This window comes from Carcharodon carcharias, chromosome 22 (genome assembly GCF_017639515.1).
Source record: "Carcharodon carcharias isolate sCarCar2 chromosome 22, sCarCar2.pri, whole genome shotgun sequence".
NCBI lineage: Eukaryota > Metazoa > Chordata > Chondrichthyes > Lamniformes > Lamnidae > Carcharodon > Carcharodon carcharias.
The window spans coordinates 32,313,612-32,333,654 of NC_054488.1; positions in this window are offsets into that span (position 1 = coordinate 32,313,612).

Genomic DNA, 20,043 nt, shown 5'->3' on the forward strand with positions numbered 1-20,043 from the left:
GGGGTAAGTCAAGCTGGAGGCAATCAGAGAGGAAGGAGATATGGCTGTGCAAGTGAGTTTTGGTAAATACTTAATCAAACGCCAGGAGGGAAATGGAAAGCAATGGAAGTGAACAAGGTGAAAGAGGCAAATGGAAATCCCGTTGGAGTGAACAGCAGTACTTCTTCAAGGTCGGCATTCCTGGAAGAGAAGTGGCAATGAATTAAACACTTAAGATGAAAGCAAAATACTGTGGATGCTGGAAATCTGAAATTAAAAACAAGAAGTGCTGAAAAAACTCAACAGGTCTGGCAGCATCTGTGGAGAGAGAAACAGAGTTAATGTTTCGAGTCTAATATGACTCTTCTTTGGAACCCATTCTACAGGAATATGTGGTGAATTCAACTGAATATCAGCCAGGTAAGAATATCTCCATTTCCTAGCTTATATTTTCTCCCAGGTGAAAATTGCTTCAAGAAATTAAGATTGTTGATTCTGAATATTAGTCTTCAGCTCCACCACTTCTGTTTGAGATCAAATCAGGTTAACCAATTGGATTTACTTGTTTGCTCCTTCAATGACTTTGATTTTGTAGTAATTACTTTGTGTAGTCATTCAATTATATTCAACAATTAGGAAGCACTTGTTCACAAGAAGATATAGCTCAAAGTGTTTGTTCAGTAAGTGATATGTGATATCTTGGTGATATGTAAAAGTTCTTAAGGTAAAATAAAAATTTAGAGTAGTCATCTTGTTTGGTTATGACCTGGACTGATTCCAGAATCATGGGTTGCCTTTAAAACTGAATATAAGTTTAATTTTGGTTGTAAGAATTTTGATTTTAAACATTATAAAAAGCAGATTAAATAATTATTTATGAAGACGAGATTTGCAAGAAACCAAATGTTTTTCAATACCTATGGTAGTTTATTAAACACTTACAATAGTCAAAACTTCATTTCTTCCCATTGGCATCAGAGAAAGCAGTTATCCTGTCAGAAATATACCTGCTTGGTAAAAACACTGAAATATTCAGCAACAGAAATGCAAATGCTTCTACATAGTGACGCACAATTATTTGAGATAAAAATGAAGCCACCACACTATTGTGTTTTTAAAAAAATATTGTACTCTTCTCAGTCTTGGTATGACTAATTCTCTATCCCTAAATTGGGGCCAGTTAAAAGCTACAATTTTTAAAAATGGGAACAATAGCAAAGATAGTCTCTTGAAGTAAATAAACAGCAGAAGAAGGATAAAGCTTTGCATTGGAAAAAAGTGATATTTGTTGTCGCCAAACTGAAATATATTTCCAAAATCAGTAAAGTTTCACTCCCAGAGCCACCCACCAAGTAGCAATCAAAATCCACCTTCTCTGGAAGTAGTTTATAAGCTTTTATTGACAGGGGATCAGATAATAAGGTTAAGGAACATATGAATTAGGAGCAGGAGTAGGCCACTCAGCCCTTCGAGACTGCTCAGCCAATGAGATCATGGCTGATCTGATTGTAACCTTAACTCTATATTCCCACCTATCCCCGATAACCTTTCACCCCTTGCTTATCTAGAACTATCTACCTCTGGCTTAAGAATATTCAAAGACTCTACTTCCGCCGCCTTTTGAGGGAGTTCCAAAGACTCACAACCCTATGAGAGAAAAAAGTTTTCTTCTCTGTTTTAAATGAGCAACCTCCTATTATTAAACAGTGATACCCCCCCCCCGCAGGCCCACAGTTCTAGATTCTCCCACAAGAGGAAACATCCTTTCCACATCGATCCTATCAAGACCCCTCAGGATCATATATGTTTCAATCAAGTCTCCTCTTACTCTTTTAAACTCCAGCGGATACAAGCCTAACCTGTCCAACCTTTCCTCATAAGACAAGCCAGACTTGATATGTTAACTCTGTTTCTCTCTCCACAGATGCTGCCAGACTTGTTGAGTTTTTCCTGCATTTTCTGTTTTTATTTCAGATTTCCAGCATCCACAGTATTTTGCTTTTATCTTAGTTTAGTAAACCTCTGAACTGCTTCCAAAGCATTTAAATCCTTCCTTAAATAAGGAGACCAATACTGTACACAGTACCCCAGATGTGGTCTCACCAATGCCCTGTATAACTGAAGCATAACCTCCCTATTTTTGTATTCAGTTCCCCCTGCAATAAGTGATAACATTCTATTAGCTTTCTTAATTACCTGCTGGACCTGCATATTAACCTTTTGCACTAGGACCCCTAGATCCTTCAGAAGGCGGTGGGTGCTCAGTCATTGAATGTATTTCAGACTGAGAATGATAGATTTTTGAACACGAAGGGAATCCAAGGTTAGGATGGAAAAGTAAACTAGAAGTTAAGCCATGATTTATTGAATGGCATAAAAGATTTGATGGCTGCATGGCCTACTCCTCTTCCTATTTATTGTGTTAATGTCTTCAGCTACCAGTTAAATATCAAGTTCCTCACATAACCTTTATCAGCATGTGTGCCAATTTTCAGAATTTTTGGTGTGCATTTACTCTCAGACTAGACTGGGCCCTGTTACCCAAATTAATCTGTTATTGGAAAAGATTCTTGGCCTATGCATACAGTAGCTGGGAATTCTCACAACAGGAATTCCTAGCTCCATACATAGCAGCCAGAATTCCTTGCGTCTGTAGCAAGATTCGGGTGAATGTGGAAAACAATGCGAACAGGGTTGCAATGAAGGAGAGGGTGGCAATAAAGGCAAGAGGTGAGGAGAATATGGGTGGTAATTAAGGGGAGTGAGAAAGTGAGAAGACTTTGACGCTTGGAGCTAGTGAGAAGCTGGGAGGAAGGAAAGTGGGCCGAGAGAATGTCTGTTTGAATAGTAGATGGAGACTGGTGCGAATATGAACCTTAGGCGGGGGTGGCGGGCAGTGGGTGAGTTGGGGGCTAAGTAAGTACCAACTGGATCTGAAAGGGTTCAACCCAGAAAAGTGTCATGTTGAAAAATTGGGAAAAGAATAGTCCCAATTTGAATGGGGAGCTTGAAGAAGACTACCAGTTCAAACTGTTTATTGGGCTGGGAGAGTATGTGGGTTGAACGATTCCATGTTGAACTGGGCATGACTGCCTGGTTCAAAGAGAAGTGTAGTGCCAGATGAATTCAGAAGCATCAGATTGTTTGCCCAACTGGGAGGGTTGGAGGAGAAGAATGTATCTTTATGAAAAGATGGGCAACAATGTCTGAGCATGGGTCCACAGGGATTCTGCGAGCCAGGACTGGATGTAGAAGAGTGACCTTTAACCTAACTTTGGGCAAGATGGCTTCTTGAAAGTCCAAATGACACTTTCGTTTTTTTAAGTTAAAAAACCTCAATTGTACAACTGTATCATTCACATGTGAGAATACAAAATAATTAAAGGAATTTGTCCTCTTCCTCCAAATATTGTTACAATTATGCAGCTTATATGATTATTATATTTTAGGACTGCAGCTTTAAATTTAGGGTAAATGAAAGGGGTCATGTGACCTGTTCTGGAGCCTGCCTGACAATAAGCCTGGGTAGTTGAGAGCAAAGGAAGGTTTAGATTGTTTTATTGAGATGATGATGTCAGGTATTTATACTTGGAGACAATGGCAGAAGTCTCTGAGTTTACAATGTGGAGAAGTTTCTCCCTGTTGGGGGGGAGTGGGGGGGGTTAGGCGGGACCAGGAAGGGGAGGGCGTGCAGCCAATCACTGCCGCAATCATTCCTGCGTGCCGGCATTTTATGTGGGCGGGCCAATTGAGTCCCGACCAGCATGACGTGCGCCCGGAAGCACTCGGCGCTACCTGTGAGGGTGGGGGTAGGAGGAAGAGTCAGGGCCTGTGCTCTTTCAGGCATGCACAGAGCTGCATCAGGGAGATTACTTTGATTTTTAAAAATGTTAATAAAGCAAAAACAAAATTTAAAGACATGTCTCCTCATGTGACAGTGTCACATGAGCTGCAACATATCTATGAATTGTATTTAAAAATGTTATTAACGTTTTAAAACCTTCATGAAACCTCATCCCACCCATGGATGTAACTTCTTTTACATCTAAGATGAAAGAGAGTTGGTTTCAAGGAGATAATTAGCATTTTTGCATAGACACAAGGTTAATGTGTTTCACATTTCAATGGGAAAGAGGACAGAGGAAGCTATTTTTAAGATCAAGTTGCAGGTTTCCTTACAAATCAAAGAATAGAGAGTTCTGTGTGGTCAGAAAAGAGATGTGGCTGTTTTGGCTTTGCGAGCTAGTACAGCAAGTCTGCAAGAGGGACAGTCTGTAGTCAAAGAGAGGCATCCTGCAGTCATCTAAAGATTCCAGGATATTCATACTGGCATGGCCAGGAGGGAAGAGGAATCATCAGGACAGGCTTTAATTTTGGTGGTGGATTTATGAAACTCTCCAAAAACTGAGAGAAATGCCTCGAGATGGTCTCTTGAAGTTACCACATGGCAAAATGGGGATAAGGGAACCCATTGGAAGTAATTGCAGACTGTTTGCTATAAGTACTGTAATTCAATGGTGAGTACAATGTGTGCCAAGTATGAAAGGGGAATCTTCCTCTCTGTGGTTTAAAGTATAAGTTGCCTACGAAGAAAATAGTGTTTAATCAATAGTGCTTTTAGTCATTTGACACAGTGGAAGTTTTGAAACATGTCCTCAGATACTGAAGCAGTTGGTGTCCATATATAGTGAGACTTGGACAACATTCAGGCCAGTAAGTGGCAAGTGACGTCCGCGCCACAACAAGTGCCAGGCAATGACTACCTCCAAAAGAGAAAACCTAACCATCTCCCTTTGAAACTCAGTGGCATTACCATTGCTAATTCCCTTGCTGTCAACATCCTGGGGCTACCGATGACCAGAGATTGAACTGGACCAGCCATCTGTGGCTACAAGAACAGGTCAGAGGTTGGGAATTCTGAGGTGAGTAACTTACCTCCTGACTCGCTAAAGCCTGGCCACCATCTACAAAGCACAAGTTAGGAATGTGATGGAATACTCTCCACTTGCCCGGATGAGTGCAGCTCCAACAACTCTCAAGAAGCTCAACACCATTCAGGACAAGGCAGCCTGCTTGATTGGCACCCCATCCACCACCTTCAACATTCACTCCTACCACCACTGACACACAGTGGCAGCTGTGTGTACTCTGTTCTGGATACACTACAGTAACTCATCAAGGCACCTTCCAAACCTGAAGAACAAGGGCTGTAGACACCACCACATGCAATTTCCCCTCCAAGCCACACACCATTCTGACTTGGAACCTTATCGCTGTTCCTTCACTGTTGAATTCCCTTTCTAACAGTACTGTGGGAGTACCCACACCTGATGCACTGCAGCATTACAGGACGTGGCTCACTACCATCTTCTCAAGGGAAATTAGGGATGGGCATTAAATGCTGGTCTTGCTAGTGACACCTCCAAGTCATGAAATAGTATAAAAGTGAAACTTTGTATTACTTTTTCAGCTATCAACTGGGAGCTCGAATCTCTTTTTAAAAGCTATAGGTCCCTATGGAGTCTGAAAAAAATACACCACCAATTTTTGAGTCTTCAACCTTTTGGATTTCTCCCTTCAGCCTTTAATTTGCATGTATGTTTTTTATGCTAACATGTTTTTATGTACAAGTGTAACTGAAAGGGTGTGTTCCCGAGGCTTAATGTACAAAGCCTATGTAATTATTTAGTTTAGAGGCTTGTATTCAAGGTTATCTTTAGTTGTCAGCTTTTTCGAGGTTGGCATGTACGTACACATTTAACTAAAAATAGCTGCCCTGTGCTGAGTTGAACTTACACTGAGTCTACACTTTATTTATACCAAAGTTAAGTGCGAAAAGGAAAAAACGTAATAGACAATAGCCCTTTCTAAAACAAAAACAGAATTACCTGGAAAAACTCAGCAGGTCTGGCAGCATCGGCGGAGAAGAGAAGAGTTGATGTTTTCTTTTTTTCTCCGCCGATGCTGCCAGACCTGCTGAGTTTTTCCAGGTAATTCCGGTTTTGTTTTGGATTTCCAGCATCCGCAGTTTTTTGTTTTTATTTTTGTTTTTATAGCCCTTTCCAACCTGCTGCAATTTGTAATTAAGAAGATTTCTTTCAACACTCCATAATTAGTTAACTTTTCCCTTTTTGCTGCCTGAATGCTCTATCTTCAGAGTTGAGGACTACTCAACAAGGTTTCCAGACCGTGATTAATTCCACAAGCAGCCTGTCACAGGAGGAAACAAATAGTAATGCTCAGACAACCAAATGTTTCACAAAAATACTGCTTTGGTGCCGCTTCATGCTCTCGTCTGGACCTGGAAAAATTTATTAATTTTACTTCCAATTTCCACCCCTCCATCATTTTCACGTGGTCCATCACTGACACTTCTCTTCCCATCCTTGACCTCTCTGTCTCAATTTCTGGTGATAGACTGCCTACCAATATCCATTACAAGCCTACCGACTCCCACAGCTACCTTGACTACAGCTCCTCACACCCCACTTCCTGTAAGGACTCCATCCCATTCTCTCAGTTCCTTCACCTCCGTCACATCTGTTCTGATGATGCCACTTTCCAAAACAGTTCCTCTGACACGTCTTCCTTCTTCCTTAACCGAGGTTTTCCACCCACGGTGGTTGACAGGGCCCTCAACCGTGTCCGGCCCATCTCCCGCGCATCCGCCCTCACACCTTCCTCTCCCTCCCAGAACCATGATAGGGTCCCCCTTGTCCTCACTTATCACCCCACCAGCCTCCGCATTCAAAGGATCATCCTCTGCCATTTCCGCCAACTCCAAACACATCTTCCTTTCACCTCCCCTGGCGGCTTTCCGCAGGGATCGTTCCCTCTGGGACACCCTGGTCCATTCCTCCATCACCCCCTACACCTCTACCCCCTCCCAAGGCACCTACCCATGCAACCACAGAGGATGCAACACCTGCCCCTTTACTTCCCCCCTCCTCACTGTCCAAGGACCCAAACAATCCCTTTTAAGTGAAACAGCACTTCACTTGTACTTCCCTCAATTTAGTCTACTGCATTCACTGCTCCCAATGCGGTCTCCCCTACATTGGAGAGACCAAATGCAGACTGGGTGACCGCTTTGCGGAACACCATCGGTCTGTGTGCAAGCATGACCCAGACCTCCTTGTCGCTTGCCATTTCAACACACCACCCTGCTCTCATGCCCACATGTCCGTCCTTGGCCTGCTGCAATGTTCCAGTGAAGTTCAATGCAAACTGGAGGAACAGCACCTCATCTTCCAACTAGGCACTTTACAGCCTTCCGGACTGAATATTGAATTCAACAATTTCAGATCATGAACTCTCTCTTCCATCCCCACCCCCTTTCCGATCACCAATAATTCATAATTTAAAAAAATATATATTTCTTTTCCCACCTATTTTTAAATTTATTTCAAACTATTGTTTTATCTCCACCTTTTAGCCACCTTTCCCCCCGCCCCACCCCCACTAGGGCTATCTGCCACTAGCTTGTACTGCTTGCTGCCTTTAATGTCCCCATTAGCACATTCCTTAGATAATATCACCACCATCTACACCCCTTTGTCCTTTTGTCTATGACATCTTTGGCAATCTCTTCTTTGTCTCCACCTATCACTGGCCCCCTATCCAGCTCCACCTGTCCTACCCCCCTCTACCAGCTTTTATTTCACCTCATTTCTCTATTTCCTTAGTTCTGATGAAGAGTCATTCAGACTCGAAATGTCAACTGTGTTCCTCTCCGCAGATGCTGTCAGACCTGCTGAGTTTTTCCAGGTATTTTTGTTTTTGTTTCAGATTTCCAGCATCTGCAGTATTTTGCTTTTATTTTCACAAAAATTATCCTGACAGCAATATTTCCATCTTTATGGATGAAAGCAAATAATGCAGAAAATGGCACACACTTTATATCTGATTCATCATTCCCTCAGCTGTGTCTTGTCATTTGCTTCCTGTTATCGATGGATTCTGTAATTACATAATTGATGCTAGTTTTCGTAAAAAGGAAGAGCACTTAGGAAAGAATAATCACTCCATATTTCACATTTGAAAGCTATGAATCAGACCTAATCGACAAGCTTTTCATTTTCCAACAACATTATAGAACAACTCCATTTTAATAAAGAAAGGAGGGTTATTTGTGCAAAGGGAAGATTTTTTTTTAATATTCTTGGATTAAAATCTATTGGAAAGTCAGGTTCTTCAAAAACCACTGCAAGTGTTTCATTTGATGGACTGAGGGAAAAGTGATGGGGATCATACAAATCTAAGCCTCTGTCATTGGTTTAAAAATTGCACAGCAGACTAGCTTCATTTTGTAACTGATTGTTACACATAAGCAAAGGACTAAACGAGTTTTAAATAACCGTGGGTGAAAGGTAATTGGAATTTTTTTGGTGCAAGCCATCAGCAGGCCCAAGTTAATCAACTCCAAATTGTGTTTCATGCGTTGACCTTTTGAAGCTTTAAGGAAAAGTGCCTGTTGGTGCGTGTAATCTGTGAATCAGAGAAAATCAGCATTCTTTGTCTGAACAGAGTTGGAGCCACTTAATTTAGAATGCAATACATAAGAAGTTATATTCTTAGCTGATTTACAGGCTGCTCAATCAAACCTGAAATTAAGTATTCTCCAAAAACAGTACTCTTTTTTGCTATATATGAACTTTCTTTTGATTTTTGGAAACTGAACTTCAGTACAATCCATAGGGACTTCTTACTCCACCTGAAAGAGCAGAACAAAGGAATATGTTTCATATTTTTCGGCAAAGAAATGAGGTAGGGTTTTCAAGTATTCCTCCCAGTCTTATTTACCTCCTTAATGGCTCAGAAGTTTTTCTAGTGAGTAGCAGGCCACCAGGTCCTAGCTTCAGTTCCCCAAGTGAGGTGCTCTCAGCAGAGTGGCACTGAGTACTACAATTAGTGGATAGCTATGGAGCTGAAATCAAGCATGGTTCCTGCTCCACATTGCTATCCAGCAATCATTGTTGGAAGTGAACATGTGCAGCTCACACCAGGTTGGCTACAAGGGCAGGCAGACGCTGGCTGATGTGCTGGTTCACTGGTTCCATCCTACCACTCGGTCATTTTTGTGGTGGTGAGATTGGGGGCGGGTTGGGGAGGGTTCAGGGTCATTCGGCCCATTAAGATTCACTTGAGGCCAATGAAATAAGTCCAACTAGGATTTTCTAGTTGGTCTCCAGGTTCCTGCAGGCAGTGGTGGATGGTTTCAGGGCATGGAGGTAACCTCCTGGTGGCAGGACAGAGGACGGCAGCAGTACCTCCTTGTCTGTTTGAGTACAGGAGGTAGTCACAGGCCACCCCATAGAGCAAATTCCTCCAAAAGTGGTGGCCTGGCTGCAAAATTTTTAATTTAGATTCAAAGTAGGAGAGAGTGCACTCCATCTTGAAGTGACCTCCCTCTTACCTTTCTTCACAGCTTGTTGCTCCTTTCAGTTGGAAGCCTTTCAGCTTTGAGGGGCCACCTACTGTCTTTAATTGGACAGCAAACCAATTAAGGAGGCACCTCCATGAAAATTGCAATAGGTGATTTGTTTTGCCCTGGGGATGGGTTTGGGACCCAGAAAAACTGCTGACCTTTGTTTCACCACCCCCAAAGGGAAAAACTGGATGAGGAGAGGGTAGAACTCCTCAATTCACTTAAACATCCTGCCAGCCATCACTGTAAAATTCATCTGTGAAATGTGTCTACTGAAGATTCCCATTTAACATTTTTTTATTCCAATTTTCTTTGCCCTTTCTTGAAAACTCTTTCTCATAGTGGGGCACAGTTCTATGCAATTTGACAGCTCTCCATGCGCCCCTCAGCATTCTTAGGGCGGAATTTTCCCTGCCCACTGGTGTCGGGCGTGTGCGGTGGCATGAGCAGACAATATGGCGCAATCGGTTTTACAATGGCGTGAAACCAGTTCGCAATTGTCCGCTCAGCCCACCAGTGGCGGGCCACATTTCCCACCACCAGAGGTCGGGAACCTCACTGTAATCCATCTGCATATCATTACCAGGCCAGCCTGCCAGAAACGTCCCCCCTTGCTGGATCGTCCACCCACATTGCCAAGAAAGCACACCAATGTGCTTCACAACAGCACATAAGCGATGTGCACTTGGCTCTTACACCTTAAGGGGAACTCGTAGGTGAGTACACACTAACGTTGTTAGCACTCGCCAGGGTTGTCCGTTGGACTTCAAGCTTGAGGGGCACTGGGGGTCGGGTTTAAGAGCAGCGCTGCCATTGAGGTGACTTGTGGAGGGGGAGGCCTGCTGTTGAATGTAGCACACAAGCATTCGGGGTGGGAAGTAGGGTGGGCGAGGAAAGTGCCCACCCATTGGGGAAATCTGTATAAAGTGACCATTCCTCTGCAACTCAGACAGCTCAGGCGCAGCCACATTGATATGATCGGAGTCGGGCTCCTATCTTATCTGCCCACTCAAGCAACGCACAGGCATTAAAGTGCCACCAAACGCTCCAAAGCTTTTCACCGCCCCAACCCCCTCCACCCCCTGGCAGAGATTGCAAATTCATGAACGTTTTAGTGGATGGTAGAACAGCAGGATGAATTGTCCAATCTCCTTGCTAAAACTGGCCATGGAGCGGTCAATGGTGGAGATGCTCACAGCCCCTTGCAATGTCATCATCCCGGTTTGGATCAGTCACCCCCATGGTTTAAGCTAACAGTGCAGCCCTGCAGTGTGGGTTAGGAGAATGCCTGTGCCTGAGCTGAGAGCACAGCATGGAGTCCAATGGGTAAAGCTGCTGCCAATGTGTCCGGTGCAGTGGGGCGGAGGTGGTTGGGGCTTCAGGCAGCCATGCAGCGCACTCAACTCTGGCCATCCAAGTGGTGGCCAGCACTCTCTGGGAATCATTAAGGGGCCTTTGCACTTAAACAGGGCAGGTTCTTGGTATGCCCATGCTAACCACATGTCCCTCTCTTTCATCCTGCAGGAGGAGTACATCAGGATCATGGAGCCTGGTGAACTAGCTGTATGCCTGAAGATGATGGAGGAGAGAGTGTCTGAGGCACCTGGCTGCACAGAGGGAAAAGCAGCAACCTTAGGAAGAAGGAGCTGCTGGGGCTCCTGCACATGCCGCTGAAGTGCTACAAGGAGTCTTCGCTGGTCAGCGCCTAGCGACACCCAGGGTCTATAGATGCCGCCTTTCATTCCTGCAGATGACCGAGAACCAGTGTTGCCGGAGGTTCACATGTCGAGGGAACTGGTCGGTCACATCTGCCAGCTACTGCAGGATTTGGCACCAAGGGGACATGGAGGGCATCCACTGCCAGTGACTGTGAAATTGACCACGGTGCTCAATTTCTACTGTGGTGGCTCCTTTCAGGGTTCCAGAGGTGACCTCTGTGGGATTTCACAAGCCTCCACCCACAAATGCATCCACGAGGTCATGGAGGCCATCTTTGCGAGGGCACACAGCTTTTTGCATTTCGCCCGGGACCAGGACAGCCAGGATGCGAGAGCAATTGGATTTGTCCAGATCTTAGGTTTCCCACAGATGCAGGATGAGATCACGTGGCACTCAGATCTCCATCACAACACACAGTGGATACATCAGCCACAAGGGGCTCCATTCGCTGAACGTGCAGATGGTGTGCAACCACCAGAAATGTATCCGAAGGTCTGCACACGGTTTCCAGGGAGTGTGCATGATGCCTTCATCCTCAGTCAGTAACAGATTCCTGGGGTCTTCCAGGGTCAATAGAAGCTGCAGGGATGGTTCCTCAGGGACAAGGGCTACCCACAGAGGCCGTGGCTGATGACACCCGTGCAGAGGCCTCAGACTGCAGCAGAGCGACGATACAATGAAGCTCATGCTGCAGCTTGCAACTTGGTGGAGCAGACCATCGGGATGCTGAGGATGAGGCTCCGGTGCCGGGACCAGTCTGGCGGTGCCCTGCCATACAGTCTGCAGAGGGTGTCACACATCGTCGTCGTCTGCTGTGCCCTTTACAACCTGGCAATGCAATGGGGAGAGGAGCTGGTTGAGGAGGAGATGGAGCAGCTGGAGGTCTCCTCCGCTGAGGAGACGCTGATGAGGAGGTCCTTGGAGACGACGATCAAGGGGATGATGTCATCACACTGCCTCACACTGGCTGAAACTGGCTTATGGCAGCGTGAATACCACTCTGTGATAATTCTCCTATCATGGAGACACGGTGGTGGCCCTAATAGTTGCTCAATTGCAGGAGGATGATGACGACATGCAGTGAGGACACCCCATAAATCTTCACATAGCCTCTGAGAATGTCTGACTCCTGTCTGGCCGAGGGCAGCTCACTTGCACCCTGTGATCAGGGTCATATCATAGAGATGCAGCCATGAAACTTTAGAAGCACCTGATCCTTTGTCCGCTTTCAGCACCTGAGCCCTTCAGGAGCAGAGTGTCACTGGGCACAGATGCTGAAGAGATGGGGGCCAGCCCAGGTGCTAAGAGCACACAGAGAGAATGACAGAACTCTCTGACACCTGCCCACGACATTCTGGCAGCAATGACCAGCAATGAGGTGCAGGCATCAGTAATGTGTCCGGGGAGTGTGAGGCCAGACCACCACTTTGATCCAAAGGCTGCACAGAGCACAGGGAAGAGGCCCTGGACCGAGACACCTGCCTTTATCTTAGGTGCACTCCCTCTATAGAGGCAGGTGGTAAGAGGCAGAAAGGTTTCACATTGGAGTGACAAGAGCATTGCTCATCAGAACAAGGAACCATCGGCAGGGAGACATTCTTGGGAGTTTATTGACAATAGTGAACATTATGTACAAGTGATTAACACCCATGATCAGGCTGTGCAACTAATTCTCCTTAACTTCCTAACCCTGCTGATATGTCTTAGTGCTCCCCGGACATCCACAGTGGAGGTGGAGGCAGCCTGCTGACTGCGACGCCCTGTCTGTGATGATCTTAGAAACATAGAAACTAGGAGCAGGAGTAGGCCATTCGGCCCTTCGAGCCGGCTCCACCATTCATTATGATCATGGCTAATCATCCAACTCAATAGCCCTGCTCCCGCTTTCTCCCCATACCCTTTGATCCCTTTCGCCCCAAGAGCTATATCTAACTCCCTCTTGAAAACATACAATGTTTTGGTCTCAACTACTTTCTGTGGTAAAGAATTCCACAGGCTCACCACTCTCTGGGTGAAGAAATTTCTCCTCATCTCTGTCCTAAATGGTCTACCCTGTATCCTCAGACTGTGACCCCTGGTTCTGGACTCCCCCACCATCGGGAACATCCTTCCTGCATCTACCCTTTCTAGCCTTGTTAGGATTTTATAGGTTTCTATGAGATCCCCCCGATTCTTCTGAACTCCAGTGAATATAATCCTAATCGACTCAATTTCTCCTCATATGTCAGTCCCGCCATCCCAGGAATCAGTCAGGTAAACCTTCGCTGCACTCCCTCTATAGCAAATACATCCTTCCTCAGATAAGAAGACCAAAGCTGCACACAATATATTGGTCTCACTAAGGCCCTGTATAATTGCAGCAAGACATCCCTGGTCCTGTACTAGAATCCTCTGGCTGTGAAGGCCAACAAACCATTTGCCTTCTTTACCGCTTGCTGCACCTACGTGCTTACCTTCAGTGACTGGTGTACAAGGACACCCAGATTTCGTTGCACATTCCCCTCTCTCAATTTATAGCCATTCAGATAATAATCTGCCTTCCTGTTTTTGCTACCAAAATGGATAACCTTACATTAATCCACATTATACTGCATCTGCCATACATTTGCCCTCTCACCCAGCTTGTCCAAGTCACACTGAAGCATCTCTGCATCCTCCTCACAGCTCACCCTCGCACCCAGCTTTGTGTCATCTGCAAATTTGGAGATATTACATTTAATTCCCTCATCTAAATCATTAATATATATTGTGAATAACTGGGGTTCCAGCACCGATCTCTGCGGTACCCCACTAGTCACTGCCTGTCATTCAGAAAAAGACCCGTTTATTCCTGACTTAGGTGGGCGTCCTCTGGAGGGCCGAGATTTGGATGGTCCTGGCCTGCTTTTGGGGTCCTGCTGTGTGGTAGTGGCACCCTCCTCAACCTGTGAAGCTGGAGCAGCTGAGGTCACAGGAAGAAGGGCGTCAGATAGGCTGGACACTCTCGGACTCATCTGGATGGATGGGCCCGGAGTATGCATCTGCTGATCCTCCTCCCTATGGAGATCCCTGGCGGACTCCTTGAGGAGCAGGGGTAGCTGCCCAGCACCCCTCTCGCATAACCCTGTTGGAGGCCAACTATGGCATCAGCGATGGAGTTGAGCCAGTGCAGCAGTGCAGGAGCAAAGTCCTGGACCAAGTTCTCCATGGCGGCTGCCATCCTACCAGTGTTGACCTCAGTGCATTGGCATGCCGGCGCTATCACCTTAGAGTGAAGGCAGACAGACTTCTCCATTGTGCCTTACAATCTGAGGAGTGCAGTGGACATCCCTTCCCGATGTTCCTGAGCTTGCCTTTGCAGCTCCAGCAACTGTGATATGACCGAGTCCAGAGGCTCATCATCTGACTCGGACTTAGCAAAGTTCTGGCCTCCAGCAGCCCTCCGAGTGCCGGACACCTGGGAGGTCCCTGCCACTGCCTGTTGTGGGTCAGATAGTGCAATGTGCTCACCAGATTGTGATCCCTAGGCTACTCTAAAGCTAGGTGTGAGTCTCTGTGCTGGTGGAGGGTGCGGGGTGAGCACTGCGATGGGTCTTCAAGGAGGGTGCTTTCAGACTCCTCTTCAGAGGTTTCTTTGGGCTTGATTGGAGGCCCTGGGTTATGGACTCCATCAGCTGTTTCCCAGATGTGCCTATGAAAGCGAGGGGAGATAATTAGTGCATGGCAGTGGCCAGTGTAACAGGGCACATTACTCACAGCATGGTTGTCTGATGAATGTTGCACTGCTGGACCCTCACTTGGTAGAGCACCACTGACCTCACCGTCAGTTCAGGAGTGATCCAGATCCTCGCCAGCCAGCTGGATGGCTCTGTTTTCAAAGTCAGTGAGGACCTTGATTTAGGGCATTCTGCTACCAGTCAGCAGCCACTCTGTGTTGTTGTGTGCCAGCTTGTTCTGCGTGAATGAAGAAAGGTAAGCAGAACATCTGCCAGGCCAGATGATAAGTATGCCTGGCCTGTCTGTGGTGAGTGGTGCCATGGATGAGATGAAGATAATGACGGTGAGTGTGAGAGAGTGAATGGTGATGTCCCTTGAACTGGCAGGAAGTGAGATCACTATGGATGTGTGATGGGTTTGTGAGTGTGAGTTGAAAGCGATGAGAAGGGTAACTTACCCTGGCGGAACGGAAGAGATCATTCATCCTCTTGCAGCACTGGGTGGCTGTCCGCCTTTGAAGGGCATTGGTGCTGACCACCACTGCCAATCACCTCCCAAGCTGGCTTAGTGCTGTTGCTACCCATCCTGAGGCCAGAGTGGGGGGTAGAGGACATCCCAGTGGGCCTCCATGTCATCCAAAAGATGCTCGAGGGTAGCGTCACTGAACTTGGGGGCTGCAGTCTTCTTCAGTTTCAAGGCCATGTCTTCTGTGCAGCAGTGGTGCTCTGAAGGCACTGAGATGTGTGCTTGTGGCTGGACTTTAAACATGGCGCCCGGCGTGATGCAGTGGCGAGGTGATGGCAGGAGGGTGAATGGGAGCCCGCCCACCATGGAAATGGTGTTTCCCAGGACTGCATAATTAATGTGGAGGGTTTGGGACGATACGGTGTGAAAACCCGCCATTGCGGCCAGCAGGTAAAAGCATCGTTCTACCCGCCCGCTACCGCACTTGGTGCAAATCTGGGAAAATTCTGACCTTAATGTGTAACTTGGGGCAACTAAACACGCAGGTGGGCCATCATAGCCTACCTCCTATCTCCTTACTTGCCATTTGAGTACACTTTCCAGAAGTTAGTTAGCAATTTGAATTGCCAACACTGGTTGCTATGTTTTTTCCTGTCCCTAACCAAAGGGCACTAAGGCTAATTCAGAAGAACGTGAGATACACACACATCATCCATGCAGCAACCATATAAAGAACAGTAATTTCAAAAAATCAAATAATCACTCATCCTAGCAAACATTTGAGATAAGTATAAGCAATAATGACGCACAAAGCAAACCGATAAAGCCAAATTTGAATAATTTCACCATTTAAAGGCAGGAATTGTGGAAGTGTGGAGAAATCAACTTGCATTATAAATTGATTATTTTCCACTGCATCAACTGAATGCCTTTTCTCCATTTTGTGTATGCTTTGCATTTTATTTTTGATATTTATATTTTCATATTGGTGAGGGACACAGTGCCATGTAGTAGAAAACTCTTTTTTCCATTTGTGAGCCAGGCTGACATTGCAATTGATTATGACTCCAATTACATAGAGCTCTAGTTATGTCTCATTTGGGCTACTGTGTTCAATTTTAGTGTCAATTGGTCTTGCAGAAAGCCAACTCAGGATTCACTAGCATGATTTCTGCAATAGACTGACTTGCCTCGAATATGGAATTGGATGATCTTGAATTATATCCTCCAAGGACTAGAATGCTAAGGGTGATTTGGTTGAAGATCATTGAGAACAGAGAGCAAATGATTTCCCTCTAGTCAAGGAATCAAGAACAAACAGCTATAATCTTAGAATTGGAATCAAGCCAGTTAGATGTGAATTCAGAATACATTTCTTCCCAAAAGGAAGGATTGTAAGAATGCTGAACGTGTTTGTGCGAAGAGGTCATTAGTGCAGAACCAATTGAAGTATGGATTATATATATGTATATATATATATATATATACACACACATGGGGAAAAGTTTATCAAAGGCTTTGGAAAATGTTTGAGAAGATGTGGTTAAATCATATGGTGCCGTGGCCAATTAAAAATGGCAGCTGTGATGGTCCAAATGGCTTCCCTCTGTAATTTTCATCCAATCTTTTGTTTCACCCACAAAGAGCATTTTTTCATTTCCTATCAGTATAGCCCCAAGTGAGTGTAATTGTTAACTTGTTCCATATTATGGGTAGTTTATGTATTGTCCACATGTCCTGCAGGTTATGGCACTTCAGGTTTACACCCAGACACCTCTTAAATGAGTTCAGGGTTTCTGCCTCTACTCTCCTTTCAGGCAGTGAGTTCCAAACCCTCCATAACTCTGGGTAAAAAAGATTTTCGTTATCTCCCCTCTAATATTTCTGCCAATCACTTTAAATCTATGCCCCTTAGTCATTGACCTCTTTGCTAAAGTAAATAGGCCCTTCCCATCCACTCAATCCAGGCCCCTCACAATTCTGTACATCTCAGTCAACCTCCCCTCAGCCTCTGTTCCAAGGAGAAACACCTCAGTCTATCCAATCTTCCTTGTAGCTGCAGTTTTCCAGTCCTGGAGATATGCTTGTAAATCTCCTCTGTACCGTCTCTAGTGCAATTCCCTAGTGCACTTAAGAGCCTTACAGTTGGCAGAGAAAGGAGACTTTCATGTTATTGTACTGAAGTACATTCAAACACAAGTCCCAAAGGTGAGAGCACAGTGTGCTTGTCTTCTGCAATGACTGCCTAATAATTTTTATATACATATAAAATATTATTTCATAAAAATAGTTATGGCTTCCCCAGTGATTTTATGGTAATCCATTCCATGGAGTGACTCAAGACCATAGAGAGAAAAAATTGTTGTGTTTGATTTCTGGTGTCAGCTCAGCAAACCGGCCTCCTCCAAGATACTCGGGGGCATGTTAACTTCAATTCTCAGGATGTGGAAGAGGGACAAAGATCACCCAAAGCTTATACTTTTGTTTGCTATACACTGATACCTGTTCAGCATGTTGTTTAGGTTGAGTGAAGATCATTAAAGAGCCTGCATTAACTCACTGTTTAGGAGGCAGAGGAATAAGTATTTGTTCTAAAAAAGAAATCAATCCTGCTACCACTAGTGCAACCCTTCCTATGTTTCTTGTATTTTTTCCTCTCTGTGAGGGCTTGTATAGGGATGGCAGCTTGGCTGTGGTGTAAGAGAAATGGTGACCATGGATCCACTTTCAAGAGAGAGGAGAAACAAGTAGAGAGAACTGAAGTAAATTCCAAACAATAGAACAATGTGATCATACAAAAATAAATAAAACATCTTCTTAGGAATTGAAAGAAGAGAATACAAATTTCCTAAATAAAGCCTAACTGATAATTGACAATCTAATTTGTGAATTTAAGAATTCTGTACACTAAAAAGAAAAGGTAAGTGCAGGAAAAATCCTTTCAATACAACCTATCATCTGTCAACTTCAAGCTTTTTCGAACATATATTCTACATTTTTGTAGAGGCTTTGCATTCTATTTCTTTTTTCCTCTTGCTATTACAAATCACTCTCTCAGCAGGGAGCTGTCCTATCGGCTGTAGGGAATGCCAGACAGCAGCTGTGAAATGCAGATCATGGGATTCCCTCGAACAGTAAATCCGATGCCTTCGACTGTGTAAGTGCTTGGTACTTCAGATTAATCTAATTGAACAATAATAATGTCTTGTGTAATAAACTAAAAACATGTAAAAGCTTTTTGAATAAACAAATGCTTCGCGCTTATACATTAATATTTCCAAATTTGAACATGAAGAGTTTAGCTGTGAGTTCTCAACTTTAATGACACAATCTGTAAAAAATTTACAGCATGTAAATATCAACTTCAAAATGAAAACATAAACAGATACAAAGTATTCAGGGACACCACCTCATTTTATGCATAAAATTATTGATATTTATGGGTTGAGCAGAGCATTTTATGTCTCCGGCTTTACCTGTTTTTCATTCTTATCTGTCTTCCTGCAATCATTGGTGGGGAACTGCATTCTCATGAGGTTGTTTAATAGTGTTGTGTTTACTATTCTTTTCATGAAAACAAACTAAGATGTTTGAAGAGACTGAAGTTAATTAACCTATTAATATTAAGATCTGGCATGATTTTCAACTATTAAATGTAATGGCTAGAACTCTGTTTGTATTTCATTAACTGGCTTCAACATTTTAGCAATCCCCTTCATATTATAAACTTTTGAAATGATTAACTCACCGTTGATCACCCAATTGTAAAGCGTCCAGTCAAATTTACACACATTGAAAGGAGTTCAGTAGCAGGAAATGGCAGATGGTTGCAAACAATAAAACACAGCACTCAAAGGTTCTGCCAAAGTTGTCACTCTCTGATTTCTATATTAATTGGTAAACACAATTTTTAGTTGCATCCATGTGCCAGTTAAGGCCCACATTGTTGATCAAAAATGACAGGATTGTTTGGAGAAATTTCAGCTAAATATGTGGAGAGGTTTCAGGGAAGAGGACGTGAGGCTTTGGGTTGTCAAGAATTTTGCAGAGCTGAACTTCTTCTCATTGGACAGAAGGATCAAAGGAGACTTCTTAAAAATCTGAAGGGTGATGCCGTTATAATGAGCCACTATTTTATGAACATAAAACCACAAGGTCTTTTTGCAAGCTTTGAGTTTAGAAAGAAATTTATGTTCCATATATTTATGGACTAAATTCCCAGATAAAACAATTAACGCAATCGCTTGGGGAAAGGAAAGCAGGATTTGTAGCTAAGACTTGCAATGCAGGTTGATTTTCAACAATTCTCCATATGAATTGGTGACTTCTCTGATACAAAACAAAGTACCTTTGACACATTTAGCATTCTTGGAAGATTCTGCCAACTAGAGTTTAGTTACTGTCTTTAACTTACACATCTGTTTCCTAGATGGTCTTCAGGCTTGTGAATTTGTGAAAAGAGCATTGACAAATTGCAGGCCATGCAGATATTTATTTGACTGATCCTAGCACCAAAGTCCCTAATAATACTTGTTTCCTGGATCAACATTTTACACAAGGGTTTTTGGTCCCCTTCCACCGCCATGTTGTGAGGATGTTGGTTACAGAAGTGTCTCTTAAAAAAGTTTTGTAGTCTTTAGTAAGTTAATGGTAAGTCTTTATTTACAAGTTGAACTATTTATGCATGGACAGTAAAGGGTAGAGGCTAGGAGCTATCTCCATGCTTAGGTCTTAACCCGTCTCTGCTCAATACCACA